Raw genomic sequence first — 23,688 nt, 5'->3', positions numbered from 1 at the left:
TATTTACTGGATTGTCTTCGGACAATCAAGGAGTGGTTGTCTCTTCACTTTTTGGAGCTTTGAAGTTAATTTCTTCTAGAACTAAATTTATTTTGTTATAACTATATTGATCTTTTTCCATCTTAGTTTAAGATTTATTTCCCTTGTGAAGATTTTGCTGTTCCTACACCTGGTGAAACATTTGGATGTGCATTTTAACTGCTGAATGACCTAAGTGTAAGTGTGGGAGAGTACACCAAAACTCCCCTTTGCACATGCAGATGGTAAGAAGTGGGAAGATATACACACTTTTCATGGAAAATCAATTTATAAGAACTATAAACATAAAAAAAGTAGAAAAACATGTTTTTTAAACATTTGACATGCAGGATAGATCTGAGCTTGTCAGATTGCAGTCAGAAGGATGCCCACATACATAGAGTTCTGCAAAATGAAGAAAGAGTGTGCCACCCTTAAAAACGTTCATAGGTATCCTGAAGAACATAGACCAGAGGCTTTCCAAAGAATGATCTCCTGCGTAGTGAGCTAGGAACCCAGAGCCAGTGCTTTCTGTACGGTGAGTGCCATGGCGGTACAGAAAGCACAGATTTGACTTAGCTTGTGTCTTTTCTTAGGAGGACACCTGTTGAGTCCACGATCTGTGATAAACTGGCCCGGCTTTGTTACTGCCTACAGGTAGGAATCAAGCAAAAAAATTGTTTCATTCCTGTTGACATTTTGTTACACAGGAGCAGCATGTTCAGGTACTCACCTGGTTCATTTTGGGCCTCTCAGATAACGCGCTCAGTAAAAATGACTTCCGATTCAACAATCACTTTTACTTTCAAGCTAAGGGAGTGGCAATGGGAGCAGGCTTCACCTCAGATCTAGTGAATTTGTTCATGGCCCTAGTGGCATAACGAAACGTGAGGGGCCCCCTGCAGGGCATGTGGAGGGGCACCCTCCGGGCTCAATCTACAGCTCTCCGGCCGTAGTGCAATGTAGAGGGAGCCCCCTGGAGGTTGGGGGCCCCCTGCACCACGGGGGCTGCAGGGGCCTGCTTTACGCCCCTGCATGGCCCACTATGAGGAGGCAAATGTGTTCAATCACAATAACGTATTAAGTGAAAACTTTTTTTATTGGGTTCGATATATATTGACAAAGGCATCGTACCAACACTAAATTGTGTCGATTTCAACAATAGTTCAATTCTATATCACCGGATGTTTAATTTACCCTGAATTTCGATCCTGTGTTTATTCCTTTTCTCGACCCATGGGTTAGAGGGGAGGAGGGCAAAATACATACCACCCTCTGCAGGAAACCAACAGAAAGGAAATCCCTCCTACAATATCACTGCCACCACCCTAGGAAGTTAAGGGACAACTTGCCTTTTGGCCAATTCTTGAGAATTCGCAGGACCTGCAACAAAAAAGCAGATTACTTCCAATAATCTGACATGCACATAACTAGACTGTTGGAAAGGAGGTATCCCAAGCGATTAGTCAAGCAGGCACGCAGGAAGGCTTGGTACAATCCATAGGAAGAATTACTCGAACCAAACAACAGAGAGAGTGAGACAGATGGTTTTATTTGTGTAAGTACTTTCACCACTGCAAGTAATAAATTGAAAAAGATCATCTTAAAGTACTGGGGTTTGATTAAAGATCATGGGCCAGATGTACAACCCTATTTTTCGTGCGCAAACGGGTTTGCGGCCCGTTTGCACATGCAAAATACAAAAGGGTCATGTACTAACCCTATTTAGCGACTCGCAATTTATTTGCGACTCGCTAAATAGGATTAGCGACTCGCTATTAGGAAAGGTCGTTCCGAGGGTGTCCCTTCCTAATTGCGAGTCTGAGCCCTATGTATGACTGTTTTGCAGCCACAATTGTGGGCGCAAAACAGTTGCAGTTTACCACCCTTGTCAGAAGGGGGGGGTAAAGTTCTCGCAAAAGGGAAGGGGTCCCCAGGGAACCCCTTCCCCTTTGTGAAGGAAGGGGAAAATATTTTTTAGGGGCAGGCAGTGGTCCCAGGGACCACTACCTGCCCTTAAAAAATGAAAAGAAAACGTGTAATTTTTCTGTTTTTTAAATGCAGCAGGAAAACGGGCTGCATTTAAAAAAAAAATGCTTTATTTAAAAGCAGTCCCAGACATGGAGATATGCTGAGCCCAGCAGGCCACCATACCTGGGAGGACCAGCCATTCTCAATGGGGTCGCAAATTGAGAGTGCCTCATGTTCATGAGGCATGCAATTTGCGACCCCATTGGGAAGCGCAAACAGTGTCTGAAACACTGTTGTACATTGTGATTTACGACTCTCAATTTTTTGCAATTTGTGAGTCACAAATCACAATGGTCGTACATCTGGCCCCAGGTATCCACCCAAGAAACGCCCTATTCCTGTTCAAATGTGGAAGTTACCTCAAGGACTCCCTGGAACAGGCTGCCCTCTCAATCCCAGTGAAAGTGACTCCGACATCAAGTCCATGTGAATGTGAGTGAGACGGCCCGAGTCACGTGAGCGGAGCACAGAGCAGAGCAGCAGCGGGAGCCGAGCAGAGGAGAGCCGGGACTGAGCCGCGGTACTGGGACTGGGACTGAGCCGCGAGAGCGTGTGTCTTCGCCGACAAACACCGGCAAGTACACCCGGCACCAGAATTAATCTGAGATCTGCAGTAGCCATGTGTGCCCCCTATTGCTGGTACCGCCAGTGGCGGGCGGGTGCGGCAGTTGCCGCGGACTGTCCTTTAGCGGCGGGGAGTGGCGGCCGGGTGGTCCTATCCCACAGCTTGTACCCCCCGCGGGGAGAACTTTTGGTAGTGTGAAGACAGCATGTTGTTTCAAATCAGTAAAAGACTTTACCACAGAGTACACACAGAGTCCCTCGTTGCTGCATTCTGGACCTGTTGACCTGGCCCTGTGGACCTGTGGACCTGTTGATGATAATTACCTGCTATTTACCAAGCTATAGTGAGCTGACCCACTGTCTAATGTTTTATGCTATAGTGGGTGAAAGAAAAGCCGCAGGCTGTCCTACCTACCGTGCAGCAGCGAGCCTGCAGGAGCCGCAAGGTTTTTCCATGTGGCTGCAAAAGTGCCATTTAATCGCGGCAGGAACATCATTAAGTACGGCAGACAGCTGCGAGTCGTTCTCCTGTGCAGCGGGAGCCGTGAGTGGCTCTTCTGTGCGGCAGGAGTAGCGAGTAGCCTATCTGTGTCTCCCCATACCACCCTGTGCCTCCTTGTGAGCTGCGGTCCAAGGGGGTCATTTTTCTGAGTGTCAACTGTGGCTAAGAAAGACTGGTTGGAGCTCCGGAGCCCTGGAGGTGTCGGAGGATCGGAGGATGCTGGGCCACGCCAACGCCTGAGTACTGCCGAGTGTTGCCATTGCCTATCTGCTGCCAGGGGACTACATCCCCCATCGTCCTTTGCGTGAACAGGAAAGGCCGTGGACCAGTAAAGTCAAATCCACCAGCCCCTAGAACCGCCAAATGCAAGGTAGCCACCACCGGCAAAATAGGTGTTCTCCAACCTGCAGCATACATCAACGATAGCACTACAGATCAAGCCACTAGCACAGCCCACCTAGTTTACACAGCCCCACAGCTCAATTTAGATGATCTATGTTCACTTATAGGAGCAAAAATTTCAGCTATGATCGACCCTTTACTTAAAAAACTGATCTCGGTCGATGATAGACTGAAGAAGATAGAACCGGGTATCTTTGGAACAAACCAAATGAACCCAACTAACTCTATTGACTCCAATGTACAGGAGAAGGGTGGGTTAGAAAATCAACAGGCGAGGGTACGCGGCATAGCGCGAATGGGAACCCCGGTTAATAGGTGCAATAAGTTAGCTACCGATGCAACAGCCACATGTTCTAAGTCCAACTGCACGGCCAATTTAATTAATGGTATACCCACGAAGCTTAAGCTGCAGCAAGGGGAATGTGGTACTAGGAGTAGGTCCACAGAGCTAATAGAAGTAAGCGACATGAACCCTCACACCTCCCTGCATCTTCCACCTGAGGCCACTCAGTACACCGTGGTACTAGCTAACGTCCCTAAGCTCCCACAGGAACACTGGTCGGCGCTAAGAAATAAGGCCCTACACCTGCTGAGCAACAGGACAGGGATAAGAAACCATCTGTTCTCTGAGTTCAAAATGGTACGTAGAATCGACTGGATTGGGAAGTCACACAAGTCCCTATCAGGCAACTGCGTGGTCCTTAGTTTCAAATCACCAACACTGGTCCAACATATATTGGAAATGGCTCGGTATTCTTTTACTGAAGGAGAGGATATAAAAATCCTTCCACTAGGTTTCTTTTATAAACCACAGAGCACACCTAGGTTTAACGATTGGCGGGGATCCCGAAGAGCAGTCAACCAATCTGACTTTCCAGTTCACACAAGCAAAAGATTCGAAATCTTTACTACTTTAGAAGAAGTCGATTGACTGGTAACAATTAATATCTTTCCATTACCAGCTTTAAAGGAACCTATGGGTGAAGAGGAGGACGGCATGAGTTTGGGCTCCGCCACCCCCGTTGTGCTGTCTAATTCGGAGGAAGAATCCCAGGTTAAACCTGTTTGTAGTTCCATTAGTGTAGATGCGGGGTGTTCACCCTCATTGAGAACTAGACCTGGTGGCATGGTGAACATAACCTCGAAAAGACCAGTAGCATGCCCACATAATCTAATTAGCATCCCCAGCCATGGTTTATGGGAAGAAGGACCAAGTATATGATGTCGAGCTAATTAATGACCATGATAATCCTAGTAATAGTTCCTTAAAAACCCACATGACCATGGCTTCCTGGAACATTGCAGGGTTATCATCAAAAATCGTGTCTACAGACTGGACATCATTTATTGATGGTTTTGATGTCTGGTTATTCCAGGAGACCTGGTCCCTGGGCAGAGTCTATCATCCCGGCTCCCTACATTTTTCTAAGGCTGCTATAGGAGGACAGAGAGGAAGACCTATTGGTGGGTTGACCTGCTGGGTTAGACAGCAGGAGGGAATAAGGGTGGACAAAATATATATAGATAGCCCGGATATTATGGCCATACGAGTTTGATCGACCAAAGGTCTTGACATAACGATTATCAACGTTTATTCATGAGGGCAGCTGGGTGGCAGGGGTTCCGGTGTGGTTACTGTTCTAGATGGCTATTTGGATAATGCACGGGGTACCTGCAACCTGATCATAGCAGGAGATTTTAATTGTAGCTTTGAGCCCCTGGATCAGGGGAACGGAAAGCTTAGTGAAGAGGAGGACGCACAATGGAACATCCCCCAATTAGAATTAGGCCCCATTAAAAAATGGACTGAAGCCGCATTACAACTGTAGGGCTTTTGTCTAGAAAAGGGAATGAGGGCAGCAAATGGGAGGACGCAGTCAGACAGGCAGGGTGCAAACACTTTTGATAATGGACTAAGAAGTAGCCGGATAGACTACATTCTTATCAAGGTAGAACTTTGGCCATCTGTTCTGGATATGGAGGTCCTAAAACGGACCGAAAGTGATCATATTCCTTTTGTTTTAAAATGATATGATGAAAGTTTTTGTAATACAAACAATAGGAAAGTTGAGTACAGTACAGAAGAGGTCATATTAACCAACAATATGAGGAGAGTCCAGTGGGCAAGGATTGCAAACAATGAGGGAGAAATGGAACAGATAAGGGATCTGGTAACTGGTGCAACAACCAAATTATTAGATTGTGATTCACAGGAAGACGCCAATTTCACTATTTGTCATGTCCACAAAGAGTTATTTAAGAATCTAAAAAAATGTTTTATCAAAGAAAGTGCCCCGAGGAAGAATAGGATTGTGAAGGCAGGCTCATGGTACAAAAGCTCATGTAGAATTGCTTACACAATGTTATCGAAGGCCATTAGATCCAAATATCTGGGCAACATTAGAAAGACCAGAGCACACTATAGGAAAGTTCAGTTGCTAGCGAAGAAGGAATGGGATGAAGACCATTGGCATGAACTGCTGCTGGCTTGTAGAGGACGGAATATGACACAATTATGGCAACTAGTTAAATGGGGAAGTGGTGAATCGAAGCAAATACCTATTATTCACGTCGCCCCATTACAGTGGGTTGCACATTATGAAGCGCAGTTTCAGTCCTCCAACTGCAATCAGGAGATCCCCCATTGGCCACTGCCGAGTGAACCCCTGTGCTTCACCAGTCTAGTGGTTGAATCCGTATTAAAATTAATCTCAAGAGGCAGGACCCCTGGCCCGACTGCATACCTGCAGACTTGTTTATTAAGGAAAAAGGGTTCTGGGTCCCTTATATAAAGTTACTGACGAATGATATAGCCAGTGGTGCCCGGATTCCTGATACCTGGTTAGGTGCCGAAATCCTACTGATATATAAGAAGGGTGACCGCTCACAACCAGGAAACTACAGGCCAATTAGCCTGATAGATTCTGCTCAGAAGATTCTAGGTAGATTAGTACTTGGCAGAATCCAGGCCTGGATAGTAGAAACAGACATCCTAACACCATTACAGGCGGGGATCCTGCCACACAAGTACTCTCGACCAGGTCTTCAGGTTTGTGCTAATATATTGGAGGGTGGTTATCATAGGAGGGGGCACAATCTGCGCCACTTTCGTGGATTTAAAATCCGCATTTGACCTTGTTCCCCAGGTAAAAATGTGGAGTGCTTTGGTGGAAATGGGGATGCCCTTGGAATTGGTGGCCATTCTAGTAAAATTACACGATTCAACTTATGCGCAGGTCTTCTGGGGGAGGCCGGGGGAAGTTACAGAGAGGTTTCCGGTATCCAAGGGGGTACATCAGGAGTGTGTACTAGCCCCCACTCTGTTTTCTCTATTTATAAATAGGGTGGTTCAATATTTTAATGACCACCCCATTGATGCTCCAATATTGGCATGTATGAAAATACCCTCGCTCATGTTCGCTGACTACACCCTGATAATGTCCAAGACAAGACAGGAGTTGCAGGCCGCCCTGTCGTGGTTTAAGGTGTTTTGCAGCGATCATGAGCTAAAGGTTAATGTGGAGAAAACTAAGTTTATGGTGCTTCATAAATCAAAAGCTACCATAGGGAGAGTATACATGAATAAGGTGCTCCTGGACCAGACTGACGTATTCACCTATCTGGGTATCACACTAAGTAGAAAGCTAAGTTGGAAACCCCAAGTTGACATGATGGCCCTAAAACATGTGCAATTAGCAGGTGCTCTGGTTAAAGAGCATAGGCTTTCCCAAACAAAACCCATTGCCCCTGTTTTGCAAATATATAACTCAAAAATTTGCCCTGCAATACTATATGGTGCTGAACTGTGGGGCTATGACAATCTAACCCCCCTTGTACTAGCACAAAATAAGTTTGTTAGATTACTGGTTGGCCTCCCGCAATCCTCCCCCTGTTGCCCCTTTTCTTAGATCTGGGCTGCTACAACATCGAGGATGTAGCATGTTTCAGACCACTGGCATTTTGGAGGCGACTTTGGACCACCCCGGAGCTTTCTCTATACGCCAGGGCCTTACTAGAAGTAAGGAAGCTGGGTTACCTACACGAGATCCCATGGTTGAAAAATATTAAAATCATGTTGTCCGACATGGGGATGAGTATTCTGTGGGAGGAGCCAGACGCTGCGGTATTCCCCCTTGAGAAGATCTACAGGGCAGCTTACTGGGACATGGTTAAAATTAAGAAGTTTTCATCCATTACAAGGCTGACATTGTCTAGGGAATTCCTAGAAGTAAAAGATGAGGCTAAATTGGATGGTTATTGGGACCTTATTTCCAAGCCACTCGATCGGAAACTTTACCATCAGTTTAGAGTAGGTTCCCTACCAATAAGAGCGTTCACAAGTAGATGGTTCACATAATCAAGTGATAAATGTATTTTCTGCCATGACCATGTTGAGACCATAGCCCACATTTTATTTGTCTGCCCAGCTTACCATCTTCCAAGGATGAAATGGCTCAAACCTGTTTGTAAGGTCTTGGGTATAAGGACCGCAAAGGAAGCTCTAAGGATTCTTAGGTCAGATACCACGGACCTCTTTGTAATCGGCATAGCAAAATTTCAGAGTTGGGCTTGGCCCCTTCGCGCTAAGAAAATAGGGGTAGAGCAACCTTTGATGCAATGGGGGACCACATATTAGTCGAAAAATCCTATTGACTTCCTGCTAAAAAAAGGGCTATGTATAAATGGTGGTTTCAGCTTATGTGAAATGTTAATTGTTGAACGCCATGTTGTATTTTAATAACCAATTTTAGTATTGATTATGCACAATCACAAGTTTTAATAATGGATACATATTTATTGAATATTTTATGAAGAACTATGATCACTGTCGATTTTGTTGTTTAATGCTAAATGGGAAAAATTGTCAGGCGATGAATTATCTTTTTTATACATTTTAATATTGTAATATCTTGTCTTTTATGATTGAACAATCGAAATAAAGACTATATTGATTGATTGATTGATTGACTCTCACATGACAATTTGGTTTAACACCAGGTCCAGGTCACTTTAAATGCGGTCAATGTTTGGCCTGTAAATACTCTATTGACACCAAGTCATTTATTCATCAAAATGTTACATTTGATTTAATTGCATTTATCTACAGTAACTCACAGGATGTAATCTATGCAAAATGCTGTCCATGTGATCTAGCATCCATCGGCCAAACCACATAGAAAATGAAAAGCTGGATATTATAACATAGAAGCTTAATCAATTGTTCGGTTGCCAGAGCACCACTGGTCGAGCATTTTCACCAACTCCAATACACTTCTCAAGACTTCAGATGGCAAGTCATCGAGCAAGTGAGGCTCAGTACCAAAGGTGGTAACAAATTGAATATGCTGGCATGCAAAGAACTCCAATGGATATATAGAGTGGACTCTATCACGAAAGGTATGAATTACAGAGGATTGGAGACCAGCTGCCTCCTTTTGAATGACACTGTCAGTTTTTTTAATTTAACATTAATTATTATATTTTCATTTGATATTATTCTTTGTTGCACATGATGTAACTTTTTCAGGACTTTAACATATGATTATCTGTATGTATTTTTTGATATGTTCTTGTTGTCTTTTTAAAAATGTATGTATGCATTTTTACTTTAAAACATTCATTTATGATAATTTCATAGCAATTTGGGGATTTTCCATACTACCACTGTTCATTGGGTTTTGATTTAGTCCTTCTTCATTTTCCCCACTTCATTCTCCCTTTAATCCACGTCTCACATATGGAGCTCATGTACATACATTTCTCAGGGTCATAGCATTCCATTTATGCGTATAGTAGCCATGGACTTTTCTTGTACTATTATTTCTACAGAGCCGCAATATATTTTTACTTTCCATTACCCATAGTTCGCAATAATATTTTCACAACTGATTCATCCAAATAATATGTTTTTAATCAATTTCCAATCTCTTTTGATTCCCAAGCGGTATGCATGTTTTCGTGTGCTGGCGGGAGCTAATTGTAGACGCCAGGGCTCACGCGGTGAGACTGCAAATGGCTCCCAGCATAAAGCAATGGCTAGAGTGGTCCTGCCTAATGTGTGCAAGTGCACCTTGGCGCACAGAGAGTTCTCACTCGATTCTGCACACTGCCTTACATGTAGCGGGTACACAGACTCCATTGCATTCTTGTTATACCTTGGCAAACCCTCCCACCACTAAAAAGCCAGGGCATACATAGAGACCACCACCCACGGTGGTCTGAAAATGCGGCCCACTTTGCCACAATGACGCCCTCTAACACAGATGACTATGACAAGCACTTGAGGCAGGTGGGTGTCATGCAAATGAGGTCCGCAGGGTCAGAACTATGCATCAAAACGGTATCAGAGCAAAACATATCGTAAGTTAACATATTTGTGCATTTACCTTTGGTATTATACACGACTTCTGCAGTTCTGCATAAAACACACAGACTAAACCATCATGAACGCAATTAGGTTCCCCACAAAAAAATGTGTCTCACAGGACATTTATAAAAAATATTAGCTTAAAATACTACCGAGAGACAACCGAGAAGCCCTGAAAGACGGAGAGAACTCTGAAGCAGACACTGGGAAGGAAATGGTGAAACATCGTGGCCCGTTTTCACTCTCTGGACACGTGTCTTTAATTTGTCTTCATCTCTATTTTTATTTTTTTCGCTGCTCGTTTGCAGGTGTTTTTTGACCTCCAAGCACTGCCTGAATATATATATATATATACACACATCAAGTAATGCATGGCCAAAGACATCCATATCAATCAATGTGTGAGGCAGGCTGTCGTCCTTTCCGGCTTGTCAGTGACACAGTGTCTACATAATCTATTTATCTTTGCAGCAGGGGTCATTTTAGTCACATTTATTTTCGTTCTTTGTATTTTTATCTCAGACTAGTTCCTTTAGGGATTTGCTTACCTCCTGTGTCAGCAAAGCAGACTTTGATGCACAATATAACTTTATCTAACTAATTGGAGGATGTCTGCACGAGCTGCATTGTTGCCAAATTTCCGTGGTCTTCTTCAGACCCATTGCAGATTCTCAAAGTACTTGAAAATTATTTTCAAATTAAATGCAGCCACGGCAGTGGGAGAACTCAATATGAGAAGCTAGAAAAGACTTATTTCTTGCTCGCCCATGTTAATCCACACAGGGCGTTGGTAAATTAATATCTTTTCCATCTGGCATCATTCAAGTGGCCTATTCGGAATGAGTATGTGATCTTACATCAATCATTGAAGTTTTCTTTCAGAAAAATGTAAAAATATGGATAAGGCATGCTCGAGGCAATAAAGGGATGCATTTAACGGGACTGATGGTGAAGTTCATTGGACTACACAGCATTTGTGATAGAGCGCTTAGTATCAGCAGACACCATTCCTAAATGTCTCCAGTTAGCCCACTTGCTGGGTGTCTCACTTTAGAGAAGCTGGAGATTTAAAAGTTATGGAGAGAAAACTATGACCACTTCCTTTCAGAGCAGTGCTGAGGCACTTCCGTCGCGCTGCGTGCCGGAAACTGGCATTTTAGGATCCCCACTGCGTTCCTCATCTGTTGGTGCAAGAAATACTGAATTACCAGTGCTCTCTATCCTATTATTACAGATCAGAAAACAAGCTTTAAGAAATGTAAAAACATTGTATAGGTAGGGTCAATGGTGTCATATTATTGGGTGCCTGCAAGGGAACAAATTTACTTTCAATTTTATCAATTAAAGTTTGAAGAAGAGCTATTTCATTATGCATGCAATAATTAGTTGCTTGGACGGGGTGAAATATTCAAATTTTGATACCTTGAGTATAGACAACACTTCCATTTCTGAGTCGTGAAGGAGCTGTTTGGGGCACGGGTGTGGGATGGTGAAGTGCCCCGTGGCGCACTAGATTTTGAATCCTCTATCTCTAAAACAGGCTTGTCCAACACAGGGCCCACAGGTCATAATGTGACACTACATTGTCTTATACGGCCCACTCCTGAAAATGGTTAATGTGCTTTTTTTTATAAAGTCTGACCTTGGATACAAATTTAGCTTTTTCCCCAGACTATTGCTTTTCTAAAATATTCATTCATACTTTATATACACAGAAGAGGTTTTTGGTTGGAAAGCTTCATCAATTGGTCTGTTCTATTGTCTATTCTATTGTCATTCACATAAGGCAGGTAGTCGCTGATATCTCCTGAGAGTCCCAAAAAGCCCCGCCCGCTCCTACAGACCCATTTCAAATGACAAAGCCCCATTCCAGTTCTCTTTTTGCTTTAGGAGTTCGTAAGACCCCGACCGTATTTATTATATATATACACCAACACAGCCTTTAAACATTATTGCACAATAACCCACAATAATTATGTCTGGTTTACAAAATTGAGACCTAGCCATAATAGAGACTCTAGTACACGGGAGTTACCTAACCATAACCAGGTTTGTTCCTGTGCAACCACAAAAACATAAGCATTCCGAATGAGATCATGACTGGTTTTAAGACCCCTCGTCCACAAAGGACAATAGATGGGTCCCTCCTTATAGGAGGACCCCACCAACCACCCTCCCATACCGGGAGGTCCTGTGCAGGGGGCCGAGCTTCCCCTAGGCTACCTACCTCGGGCACCCCTATACCCACATTCCTTGTCCCCAAAGGGCCTCTGCTAGCTTGTGCTAACTGTGCTTGCATGGGTGGTTGCTACATAAAGACCATGTGTCAGCGACCGCCCCTAACCCTCTTGCCACTACAACCTCCTTTTTACTTGCTGCCAGCACCCTTTGGAGGGTCCAGTGATGCAGCTGTTAATTTTGGTCCAAAGGGATGCCGTACATGGCCTCTAAATGTCCCCACCAATCGTGACATCTTCTATCACGGGTCAGCATAGTTCACCAACTATCTTGCCCCCCGGTGTGAGACCGGCCTCACGGCGTATGCCCTCCCGATCATCCCGCCAACCTGCAACCACCCCCAAGACACGGCATCTCCGACTCCGGCCGCCCCAGCCACACAGACCCGAGGGCCGGCCAGAGTCCCCGACAGACTCGACACCCTACCACGCATGCCCGACCGAGGGAGCGGGAACCCCCGAGCCAGACCAAGAGGCGCCAGCCCAGCCGCACCTCGGATCACCTTCCCCCGGGAGGGCTCGATCGGCCACCAGGCCCCTGGGGAGCAGGCGCCTCGCCTGCCGAGCGTCTGGGGACCCTCCCAGACCCACCTGAAAAACCAAAGAAACGAGCGTCAGGAAATCCCACCGAACCCCCTCAGTCACCAAAGACCCCTCTCTGCGAGGACTCCGGACTTCAAAGGGCAGGGGGAGTATAACAGGGGGTGCCGGAGGGACGAATGGCAGAGAAGACCTGGAACCATCGAAGCCTGCTGACGCTGTCGTGGCTCCCGAATACCGAACTACCTAGGCCTGCTGAGTGACTCGCGGCCCCCAGCCATTGAACCATCTGAGCCCTGCAGACGAGATCGCGGCTCCCGAACTCCGAACCACCTGGGCCTGCTGAGTGACTCGCGGCCCCCAGCCATTGAACCATCTGAGCCCTGCTGACGAGATCGCGGCTCCCGAACTCCGAACCACCTGGGCCTGCTGAGTGACTCGCGGCCCCCAGCCATTGAACCATCTGAGCCCTGCTGACGAGATCGCGGCTCCCGAACTCCGACTACCTGTGCCTCCTGAGTGACTCGCGGCGCTCCCCTCGAGTCCGAATTGGCAAGAGATCGCCCAGAGAAACAACACCCTCCAGCTCGAGGATTGTGAGCTATCCGCAGGATACTTGGCAGAGACACTACCTTCAAAGACTGTCCCGCTACCCCCATTCCCCTACCACCGATTTGTAGTATCTTGTGCCGCTGATGTACTACTTACTCCTTGGATCATAAAGATCCCTTGAAACCTTCGATAAAAGAACCTATCGTCCTACAAAGAATACGTGTGGTGTCCTTCTGTTCGTAGTGTGCGTTCAGAGTGTGCGCGCCTAGCTTGGCCTACTGTGGAGAGGTGGGTCACCGGGGTGGGCAAGACGTGTACTGAACCCCCCTCCGGCGGACGCCTTTCCAACATTTGGTGGCAGTGACGGGATACGAGCCGACACCGAAAGAGAGCGTGCAAAGAACGACTGACGCACTACCAAACAGAGATGGAAGGAGAAACCTCCCTGGGTGCCGCAGGTACCGAGATGAGCTCACCGTTCCGAGAGGATCAATTGGACTATTATACGCATAGAGAGTTAAAACAATTTTGCAAAGACCTTGGAATCGCTACCACCGGATTAAGCACAAAGGAAGACTTCCAGAAAGTATTGAAGATCTGGGTTGAGACGGGGGCGCCCCCGACCCAAACGGAAGGAGACTCCGCCCATGAACCACGGAGCCTCCCGGTGAGAAACAACGGGCCAGAGGGGAACTTGTCCCCCGAGGAACTAGCAGACCGAGAGAGAAACCGCAACCACGAACTTGAACTGGCCAAACTGAAAATCGAGGGAGAAATAAAACTGGCCGAGAAAAAGTTAGCTGTCGAACAATTACGGCTACAGGGGGAACTCGAGGAGAAGAGACGCCAAAGAGAGCACGACGAAAAGAAACTCCAGCTGGAACATGAACGCAGCCTGAAAGAGATCGAGTTGAGGGCTAAAAGCGAAGAATCACGACCTTCCGGGAATCTACCATCTGCTCCCACCGTGGAAGCCAAAGTCCACATCCCCAAGGATGTGGTAAAGGAGTATTACAAAAACGACGATATCCAGCAGTGGTTTAAGGCCTACGAGGTCGCCATGACCTCTCACCGAGTCCCGCAGAAGGATTGGGGGGCTGGCCTGTGGGGCCGGTTCCTAAGCGAAGGAAGAGATACCCTGCTGGATCGGCCCTCCACGGTCATGAACTCCTACAGCCACATGAAGGAAGCCCTTGTGGGCCGGTATCGACTCACCCCCGAGATGTACCGGCAACGGTTCCGAGATTGCAAAAAGATACCGGGCACCACATGGGTAGAATACGTGAACTTTTATAGCCGGGCCTTGGACGGGTGGATCAAGGGCAGCAAGGTCTCCACCTTCGAAGAACTGTTTGATCTGATCGCCTGGGAACATTTAGCGGCCAATTGCTTTGTAGAACTGCGCCAACATCTCTTGGACAGTAAGCTCACCGACCCTCGGAAGCTGGCCGCCGAGGCTGACCGTTGGGTGAACACCCGGGCCGCCTGAGGCCCCGTGGGAGACTACGGTCGCCACAGTCAAGGACCCCCCCGCCAGAGGGGCGGAGGAAACCACGGCCGACCGAGAGACTTCCCAGGGGGGCCCCCGCACAGCCCTCCCAGCAGTCCACCAGCGGCAGGTCCAGCTCCGTCCCCAGCCAGCTCCGGGGCCCCGGGGCGGCTAGGGCCTCGAACCAGGATCACCTGCTTCCGCTGCCAACAGCCCGGACACTACGCCAATGACCCTCAGTGTCCCCAGTATCAACGAACCACAACGACCAACCCCCCGGCCCGGCAGATGGCCTCCGTGGCCCTAGGGGAAGAGATAGAGGACTCGGAAGAGTGGGAACCAGCTGCCATGGCCCTGGTCTCCCTTGGTGATCGAGAGATGGTCCCCGGGACACCCTTGCCCGCCAACACGAAGAAGTACCGACAGCAGGTGACCATCAACGGCCACCGAGTCGAGGGCCTCCGCGATACCGGAGCAAGTGTCACCGCGGTCCACCGCAACCTAATCTCCGAAGACCAGATCCTACCTGGGGCCCTCTGTCCGGTCATATCCTCCGACAACTCCGAGAGCCTCTGCCAGATGGCTCTGGTGCCTTTCGAGTGGGGAGGAGTCTCCGGAGAATTGAAGGTAGCCGTCCGAACATCACAGCCCGTAGACTGCCTCCTGGGCAACGACCTTGAGAGTTCCCCGTGGGGGCAAGTGGAACGAAGAGCCCATCTCGGGATGATGGGCCTACCCGAATGGGTCTGCGCCACCACGCGCTCCATGACCGCGCGATTGCCTCCCTCCGAGGGCGGTGAGGCCCTCCCACCGAACACTGTCCCCGAGAACCAGGACACCCTACCGGGAACGGACAACCCTCCTTCGGAGGGAGAAGAAGACCCTACCGCAGGAGAAGGGCCGGAACCTTCCGCCCCTGAAGCACTGACTGAGCTCGGAGAACTGCCCGAGATGGCCCAGTGGAGCTGTAAGGGAGGGCCCTCCCGTGAGGAGTTTTGCCAGGAACAGGCCACCTGCCCTTCCCTCGTGGGACTCCGACAACAAGCAGAAGCCCAGACCGCCGGTGACCAGACCGGGACCCACTGGGTCTATTGGGACAATGGCCTCCTCTACAGCGAACAAAAGTCAGCCGAGCTAGGCGCAGCCCGAGTACTGGTGGTACCCCTGCGCTTCAGAAGCCTCCTCCTGGGCCTGGCCCACGATGTACCGTTGGCAGGACACTTAGGCCAAGACAAAACATACCAGCGATTGGTTACACACTTCTATTGGCCCAAGATGCGAGCAAATGTAGAAGTCCACTGTAAATCCTGCCTCACGTGCCAGGGCAGTGGGAAGAGTGGCGGAAAGCGCAAGGCTCCATTACAACCTTTCCCCGTTGTGAGTACCCCATTTGAGCGGGTCGGCATCGACATCGTGGGACCCCTGGATCCGAAGACCGCCCAGGGCCACAGATTCATCCTCGTCCTGGTGGACCATGCCACCCGCTACCCCGAGGCCATTCCCCTCCGCACCGTGACGGCTCCCTTGGTGGGCCGGGCTCTCATGGGGATCTTCTCCCGTGTCGGATTCCCTCGCGAGGTTGTGAGTGATCGCGGCACTAACTTCATATCCCGCTACATGAAGTCCCTGTGGCAGCAGTGCGGAGTAACCTATAAGTTCACGACCCCCTACCACCCCCAGGGCAACGGCCTGGTGGAACGCTTCAACCGCACCCTGAAGGGGATGATCCTGGGCCTCGAGGAGCCCCTGCGCCGGAGATGGGACGTCCTCCTCCCTTGCCTCCTGTTCGCGTACCGGGAAGTTCCCCAAAAGTCCCTGGGGCTCAGCCCATTCGAACTGCTATACGGACACCCCGTCCGGGGGCCCCTGAGCCTGGTCAAAGAGGGCTGGGAGACAAGCCCCCGGGGAACCCCCCCTGATGTGTTCCGCTACATCCTGGCGCTCCGCAACCAGACCCGGAAGTTCAGAGAGCTCGCTGAGGCTAACCTCGAGGCCAGTCAAGAAGAGATGGAGCGCTGGTATGACCAGAACGCAACTCTGGTCGAGTTCCAGCCGGGCCAGCAGGTTTGGGTCATGGCCCCGGTGAAGCCCTGCGCCCTACAGGACAAATGGACTGGCCCCTTCAAGGTGATCGAGCGGAAGAGTCAGGTCACGTACCTGATCGATGTACAGTCCCCACGGAACCCCCTCCGGGTTCTCCATGTGAACCGTCTCAAGCCCCACTTTGTGAGAACGGAGTTGAGTTTGCTACTGGCCACCGAAGATGGGGCGGAAGAAGACACTGAACCTCTGCCCGACCCCCTGTGCGCGAAAGAACTGGATGGTTCCGTGGAGGGAGTGAAGCTGTCCACCACCCTCACTCCCCAACAGACCGACGACTGTCGCCAGCTGCTCAGACAATTCGCAGACCTCTTCTCCCTCATTCCAAGGGTCACCGACTGGTGTGTCCACGACGTACACACCGGCGACAGCCCACCTGTGAGACACCGAGCCTACCGGGTGCCTGACCGGGTCCGCACCTGTATCAAGACCGATGTACAGAAGATGTTAACCCTTGGAGTGATCGAACCCTCCGATAGCCCCTGGGCCAGCCCGGTAGTCCTGGTCCCGAAAGCGGCCGCCCCTGGGGTCGCCCCCGAACTAAGATTCTGTGTGGACTACCGGGGGCTCAATGCGGTCACCCGGGCAGACGCTCACCCTATTCCCCGCACCGACGAGCTCATCGACCGCCTTGGGGCCGCACGTTTCCTCAGCACCTTCGACCTAACCTGCGGTTACTGGCAGATTGCGCTCACGGAGGGAGCAAAAGAACGCTCCGCCTTCTCCACACCCGATGGACACTACCGCTTCAGGGTCATGCCGTTCGGGATGAAAAATGCCCCGGCCACTTTCCAGCGGTTGGTAAACAAGGTACTGGCCGGACTCGAGGAGTTCAGCGCAGCGTACCTTGACGACATAGCCGTATTCAGCTCTCAATGGCACGAGCATCTCCAGCACCTCCGACAAGTACTGATGGCCCTGCGCCAAGCCGGCCTCACAGTGAAGGCCAGCAAATGCCAGCTCGGACAAGGCTCCGTGGTCTACCTGGGGCATCAGGTGGGCAGCGGGCAGGTCGCCCCCCTCCAACCAAAGATCGACGCCATCAAGTCCTGGGAGCCCCCCACCACTCAGACGGAAGTCCGGGCCTTCCTGGGCCTCACAGGATACTACCGGCGGTTCATTAAAAACTATGGTAGCCTCGCGGGGCCTCTCACAGAGTTGACCTCCAAAAAGCTCCCGAAGAGGGTGCAGTGGATCCCCCGTGCCAGCAGGCGTTCGACGCCTTGAAAACCGCCATGTGCACTGCCCCAGTACTCAAGGCCCCCGACTACTCTCAAGAGTTTGTGGTCCAGACCGACGCATCCGAACACGGCATCGGAGCCGTCCTCTCGCAGTTCAACGACAAGGGCATAGATCAGCCCATAGCCTTCATCAGCCGAAGGCTGCTGCCTCGAGAACAACGTTGGAGTACCATAGAACGAGAGACCTTCGCCGTAGTCTGGGCCCTCAAGAAACTACGGCCCTATCTGTTCGGAACCCACTTCTGAGTGCAGACGGACCACCGGCCCTTGCGGTGGCTGATGCAGATGAGCTATTACGATGGTCAATCTCCCTCCAAGGGATGGACTTCACTGTCGAGCATCGCCCCGGGACGGATCATGCCAACGCCGACGGCCTGTCCCGGTTCTTCCGCTTCGGCGAGGAGAACCCCCCAGTGGATGGGTAGTTCTCCGCGCCTTTCAGCTGGGGGGACGCGTGTGAGACCGGCCTCACGGCGTATGCCCTCCCGATCATCCCGCCAACCTGCAACCACCCCCAAGACACGGCATCTCCGACTCCGGCCGCCCCAGCCACACAGACCCGAGGGCCGGCCAGAGTCCCCGACAGACTCGACACCCTACCACGCATGCCCGACCGAGGGAGCGGGAACCCCCGAGCCAGACCAAGAGGCGCCAGCCCAGCCGCACCTCGGATCACCTTCCCCCGGGAGGGCTCGATCGGCCACCAGGCCCCTGGGGAGCAGGCGCCTCGCCTGCCGAGCGTCTGCGGACCCTCCCAGACCCACCTGAAAAGACCAAAGAAACGAGCAGCAGGAAATCCCGCCAAACCCCCTCAGTCACCAAAGACCCCTCTCTGCGAGGACTCCGGACTTCAAAGGGCAGGGGGAGTATAACAGGGGGTGCCGGAGGGACGAATGGCAGAGAAGACCTGGAACCATCGAAGCCTGCTGACGCTGTCGCGGCTCCCGAATACCGAACTACCTAGGCCTGCTGAGTGACTCGCGGCCCCCAGCCATTGAACCATCTGAGCCCTGCAGACGAGATCGCGGCTCCCGAACTCCGAACCACCTGGGCCTGCTGAGTGACTCGCGGCCCCCAGCCATTGAACCATCTGAGCCCTGCTGACGAGATCGCGGCTCCCGAACTCCGAACCACCTGGGCCTGCTGAGTGACTCGCGGCCCCCAGCCATTGAACCATCTGAGCCCTGCTGACGAGATCGCGGCTCCCGAACTCCGACTACCTGTGCCTGCTGAGTGACTCGCGGCGCTCCCCTCGAGTCCGAATTGGCAAGAGATCGCCCAGAGAAACAACACCCTCCAGCTCGAGGATTGTGAGCTATCCGCAGGATACTTGGCAGAGACACTACCTTCAAAGACTGTCCCGCTACCCCCATTCCCCTACCACCGATTTGTAGTATCTTGTGCCGCTGATGTACTACTTACTCCTTGGATCATAAAGATCCCTTGAAACCTTTGATAAAAGAACCTATCGTCCTACAAAGAATACGTGTGGTGTCCTTCTGTTCGTAGTGTGCGTTCAGAGTGTGCGCGCCTGGCTCGGCCTACTGTGGAGAGGTGGGTCACCAGGGTGGGCAAGACGTGTACTGAACCCCCCTCCGGCGGACGCCTTTCCAACACCCGGCCATACCATGGACACTGCACTAACCATGCCAACACATTTTCCAGAAACATTGCATTACCTTCCTTTGACAAGTGGACTCCAGTCTGCAAGATAAACTGTACTCCTTTGATGCACCCATGTGGTATAGATGACAACAAAGCCGTTCTGAATAACTTACCCACCTTCCTGTTCAACCGCTAAACAGAGTTGTTGAGGGCACTGAAAGACTCACCAACTCTAAAGTTCAGCCTGGGAACCATGTTGGACCAAGCAATCATGGTCTTAGGAAACTTTTTGGCGAGCCAACCAATCTCAGAAACAATTAGTTTAAACAAGTCACTCCTCCCAAGCTCCATCAAATCATTTTCTCGATGATGCTGGACTATAATCCCTGGGAGCGGAAACACCCAGGACAAGAGTCTGTCCAATGCAGTCCCTTAGTGGGCCAAACGCAGCCCTCCTTGACCACAGAAAGTCAGCCGATATCCCGCTTCCTTTGCCCTGGCTGCATAGTTATCTGCTAAATAGAAAGCCTTTGCATGCCTCATGTACGAGAGGCCCAACACCAGCACTTCTGTAACATTCCTCGCACCTACGTTGACAGGAGGCAATGAAGTATCCAGCGGCTGCATCAATTCCTCACGTCTTTTACCTGAATCAACAGGAGAATACAGAAAAGGAATGAGTAATTAGCAGCATAACACCATGAGAGGTTAAATCTCATGTAGCGCTTACAGCAGTCTGACTTCCACCTGCCAATCATTTGCACTGCTGGCCCAGTCAGTCCCATCCCAGCAGCAGCGCTGGCTGCCCCAATCCTGAATGAATGGGAGCTTTTCTTGGTTGTGTCCAACCCTGCAGCCCTCCGGGTACCGCTAAGCTCTAAGAACTAAAACCTTGTGAGTGGTGCCACGTCCCCATGAATCAAAAGGGAGCCAACATTCCCTTGTGGTCGTTGGGCCAGAAAAACTTCCAAATTCATTTGGGGGCAGCACACATTCCCTAAGTCCCTGTGTAGCAAAATATGGTCGCCCCTACCCATCTGGTCGGTCTTCAAACAGGCAATAGTGACCGCCAGAGAGCCGTTTGGCCACTGAAAATCTACCCGCTGTAGACGTCCATGGGAATGATGCAGAGAGCAAAATTCAACTGCTCCACCACCACCTGTAACTGATACAAAGTCACCTTTTTGGCTGCAAGGCAATCCTCCAATGCTTGTGAAAAGCCCGCCTTTTTCCTGAGAAAGCCTAGTTACACCTACCTCTAAGTCCAGTTCAATATCCAGGAATTCAATAGTTATAGCTGGGCCACGGGTCTTACTGTGCACCAGGGGTACTCCAAAAATCCCAATCAATTCCTGGAAAGACTGTAAGGCTCCACCTCACTCTGCCATACCGGGGGAACCCAGAAAAAAGAAGTCATCCAAATACTGAATTACCCACTGGTTTCCCGACCTCTGTCTGATTACCCACTCTAGGAAGGTGCTGAACTTCTTGAAGTAAGCACACGAGACCCAGCAGCCCATAGGCAAACACATGTCAAAGTAGAATGGTCCCTCAAATTGGAAACCCAGTAAATGGAAATCATCCGGGTGTACAGGTAGCAACCTAAAGGCGGACTCTATGTCTGCCTTCACTAGCAACATCCCAGGCACCAGCTCCTGAAGCATCTCGATTATCTAATGAAGAGAGGCATACTTGTCTGAGCATAGTACCCCCTCAATAACCTCTTTAATAGATTGATCCCTAGGTGCAGATAGGTTGTGGCTCAAGCGGTACTTTTCTGGTTCTTTCTTCAGGACAATATTCTCAAGAGAGACAGACTGAAAAGGACCCGCCACCCTCCCCAGGGTCCTCTCCTTCAGTATCTTAGCCCTGGCGACGCTATGGTTGGCCCCAAGGGACTCTTGGTTTTTAGGTCTCGCTGAGCCAAAGGCTCGAAGAGACATTTTGTATGTGGGAATTTCAAAGTGCTGCTGGCTGGCCTAACGCTTGCGTTCACGCGATCGTGCACGCGCGCAGCCGGCCGCCAGCAGCACTTTGAAAACTCGTGCATCATCGCGATCGCGATCACTTTCGCTTTCAGAGCGATCACGATGACGCATGCGCACACACAACTCCCGCTTCTCCCCCTCCCCACCACATATTGCGTCTCCAGCCGCTCGCGTGCGGCCAACGCTTGTTTTAACATTACTGCGGCCAATGCTTGTTTATTTTATCTTTGCGCGCGCACACAACTCCCGGTCGCGGCCGCACAGAACATCTCATCCCCTTCCATTATGCTTGCATAGCCTGTTAACCATATTCGCCCGCGAGCAGTAAACAGCTTGTTTTTATTGGCTGTCATTACAGTGGTCTTAGGGGTGAGGGTGAATCTTGAGTCTGTCACGTGGTTCCTTCCTTGTGCTGATGCCAGGCCCTGTCGTGGCCCCATGTCACGAGTTTCCTTGGGATTCTGTGATTCCACTCAGACCAGGGACAGACTGATAACATCGAACTCCCGGCACTGACTCGCACATCTTACTTCGTAATTTCAGACATTTCTGCCTGGTTATACAAATTGCAACATACGATCATGCCCGCCTCCCTTGGCGTGTACCTACCCACCCCCACGCATCTTTGATTGTAACAGCGATTCTGGGAGGGGATGAAAAATTGCATCTTTGAAATAAGTATAACATTTATCAGCAAGAACACCGACCTCAACTCATACATTGTAGACATGATGATGGACACTTTTCATGCCTAGCGTTTATGTGACAGTCAGAGAAACTGTGTAGCACTTCAATGCTGACAAAGTTGTGAATGTTTGCAATCAGTGAATGGCCACCTACATGTGGGCAAAATGTGGTACTTTTTACTGCACACATAATACATGGGTATTCACGCCTCCCTCTGCCCTGACTTCGTTGGCCGGGAGCGAGCCTTCTCCGTGTGGACAAAAACCTCTCCTGCCCTGAGGGAGCAATACCATCTCTCTCTGTCTCTCTCAGACTGTTTCACTCTCTCTCTCAGAGACTCTTTCACTCTCTCACTGTCTCTCTCTCTCTTGAAGAGACTCGCTTTCTCTCTCTCAGAGACTCTTTCTCTCTTTCTCTCTCGATCTCTCAGAGACTCTTTCACTCTCTCACTCTGACTCTCTGACTCTCTCTCTCTCTCAGAGACTCTCACTCTCTCACTCTGACTCTCTCTCTGACTCTCTCTCTCTCTGAGACTCTCTCTCTTCCTCTCTCTCTCATCTCTCTCTCTTCCTCTCTCTCTCTCTCTTTCTCTCTCATCTCTCATCTCTCTCTCTGAGTCCTTCTATTGCTGCGAGGAATTTTTGCTCCAGCGGTGACCGGGCCCTTTGAAGGGAAATGCTAATTAACATAAAGTACTCCCAGAGTCCTTTGCGCACCATACATCGTGTTTATGAGGCAGACAAGTAACAGAGTACAGTTCAAAATATTGCACCTGGTAAGTTATTGTTATCTGTCTCTGACTGTTGGATGAATGTGACTTTTGCTCGCTGTAGGTGTCTTAAGTACCATCTCCGGTGCATACCTCGAATGACTTACCTGTCTTTAGCTTTGCGCAGTGGCAGTAGCGTAGCCAATGAGGTCTAACCGAGGCGCGATTGTTGCTTATTGAAAACTTTACCCAATACCCCGTTATGGCGACTTGAAATATAGTTGACATTGCAATTTTTGACAGTCTCCGTGGAGAATGATTTTACTGTCAAAGAAAGAAAACTGACGAACTGTATAAAACGTTCAATCCGCACTGGATCTGAATTTGGTGTTTTAACCACATTAGGTTATTATTGCCTTAATTTGTTATTAGTATTCATGAGGGGTTCCTAAAACTCCTTATTTTGTGAAATAACCGAGAGAGTTATGTGTTTTTGTCTGCATGTGTATTTAAAAATCCCAAATAAAATCCGACACACACTTTGCCATACCTAACTTAAAGCACCGGTACCCAACTAATTACCACAAAGACGTTTATTGGGGGGGGGAGGAGGGGGGAGTTGTAACACCCCAAACACCTCCCTGAAGCTACACCCC

At 49.7% G+C, this 23,688-nt stretch overlaps 1 non-coding gene across 1 annotated transcript; it reads left to right on the top strand.

The window, feature by feature from the left end:
* The first annotated feature begins 23,207 nt into the window (after window positions 1-23,207).
* LOC146810812 (U4 spliceosomal RNA) lies at window positions 23,208-23,347 on the top strand. Its single transcript, XR_014967320.1, has one exon. It is a non-coding gene; the product is annotated as a U4 spliceosomal RNA (small nuclear RNA).
* The last annotated feature ends 341 nt before the right edge of the window (window positions 23,348-23,688 follow it).

Source organism: Triturus cristatus, chromosome 7, assembly GCF_964204655.1.
Source record: "Triturus cristatus chromosome 7, aTriCri1.1, whole genome shotgun sequence".
Taxonomy (NCBI): Eukaryota; Metazoa; Chordata; class Amphibia; order Caudata; family Salamandridae; genus Triturus; species Triturus cristatus.
Note: the sequence above shows the minus strand (reverse complement) of the source record. Positions and strands in the feature narration are given on the sequence as shown.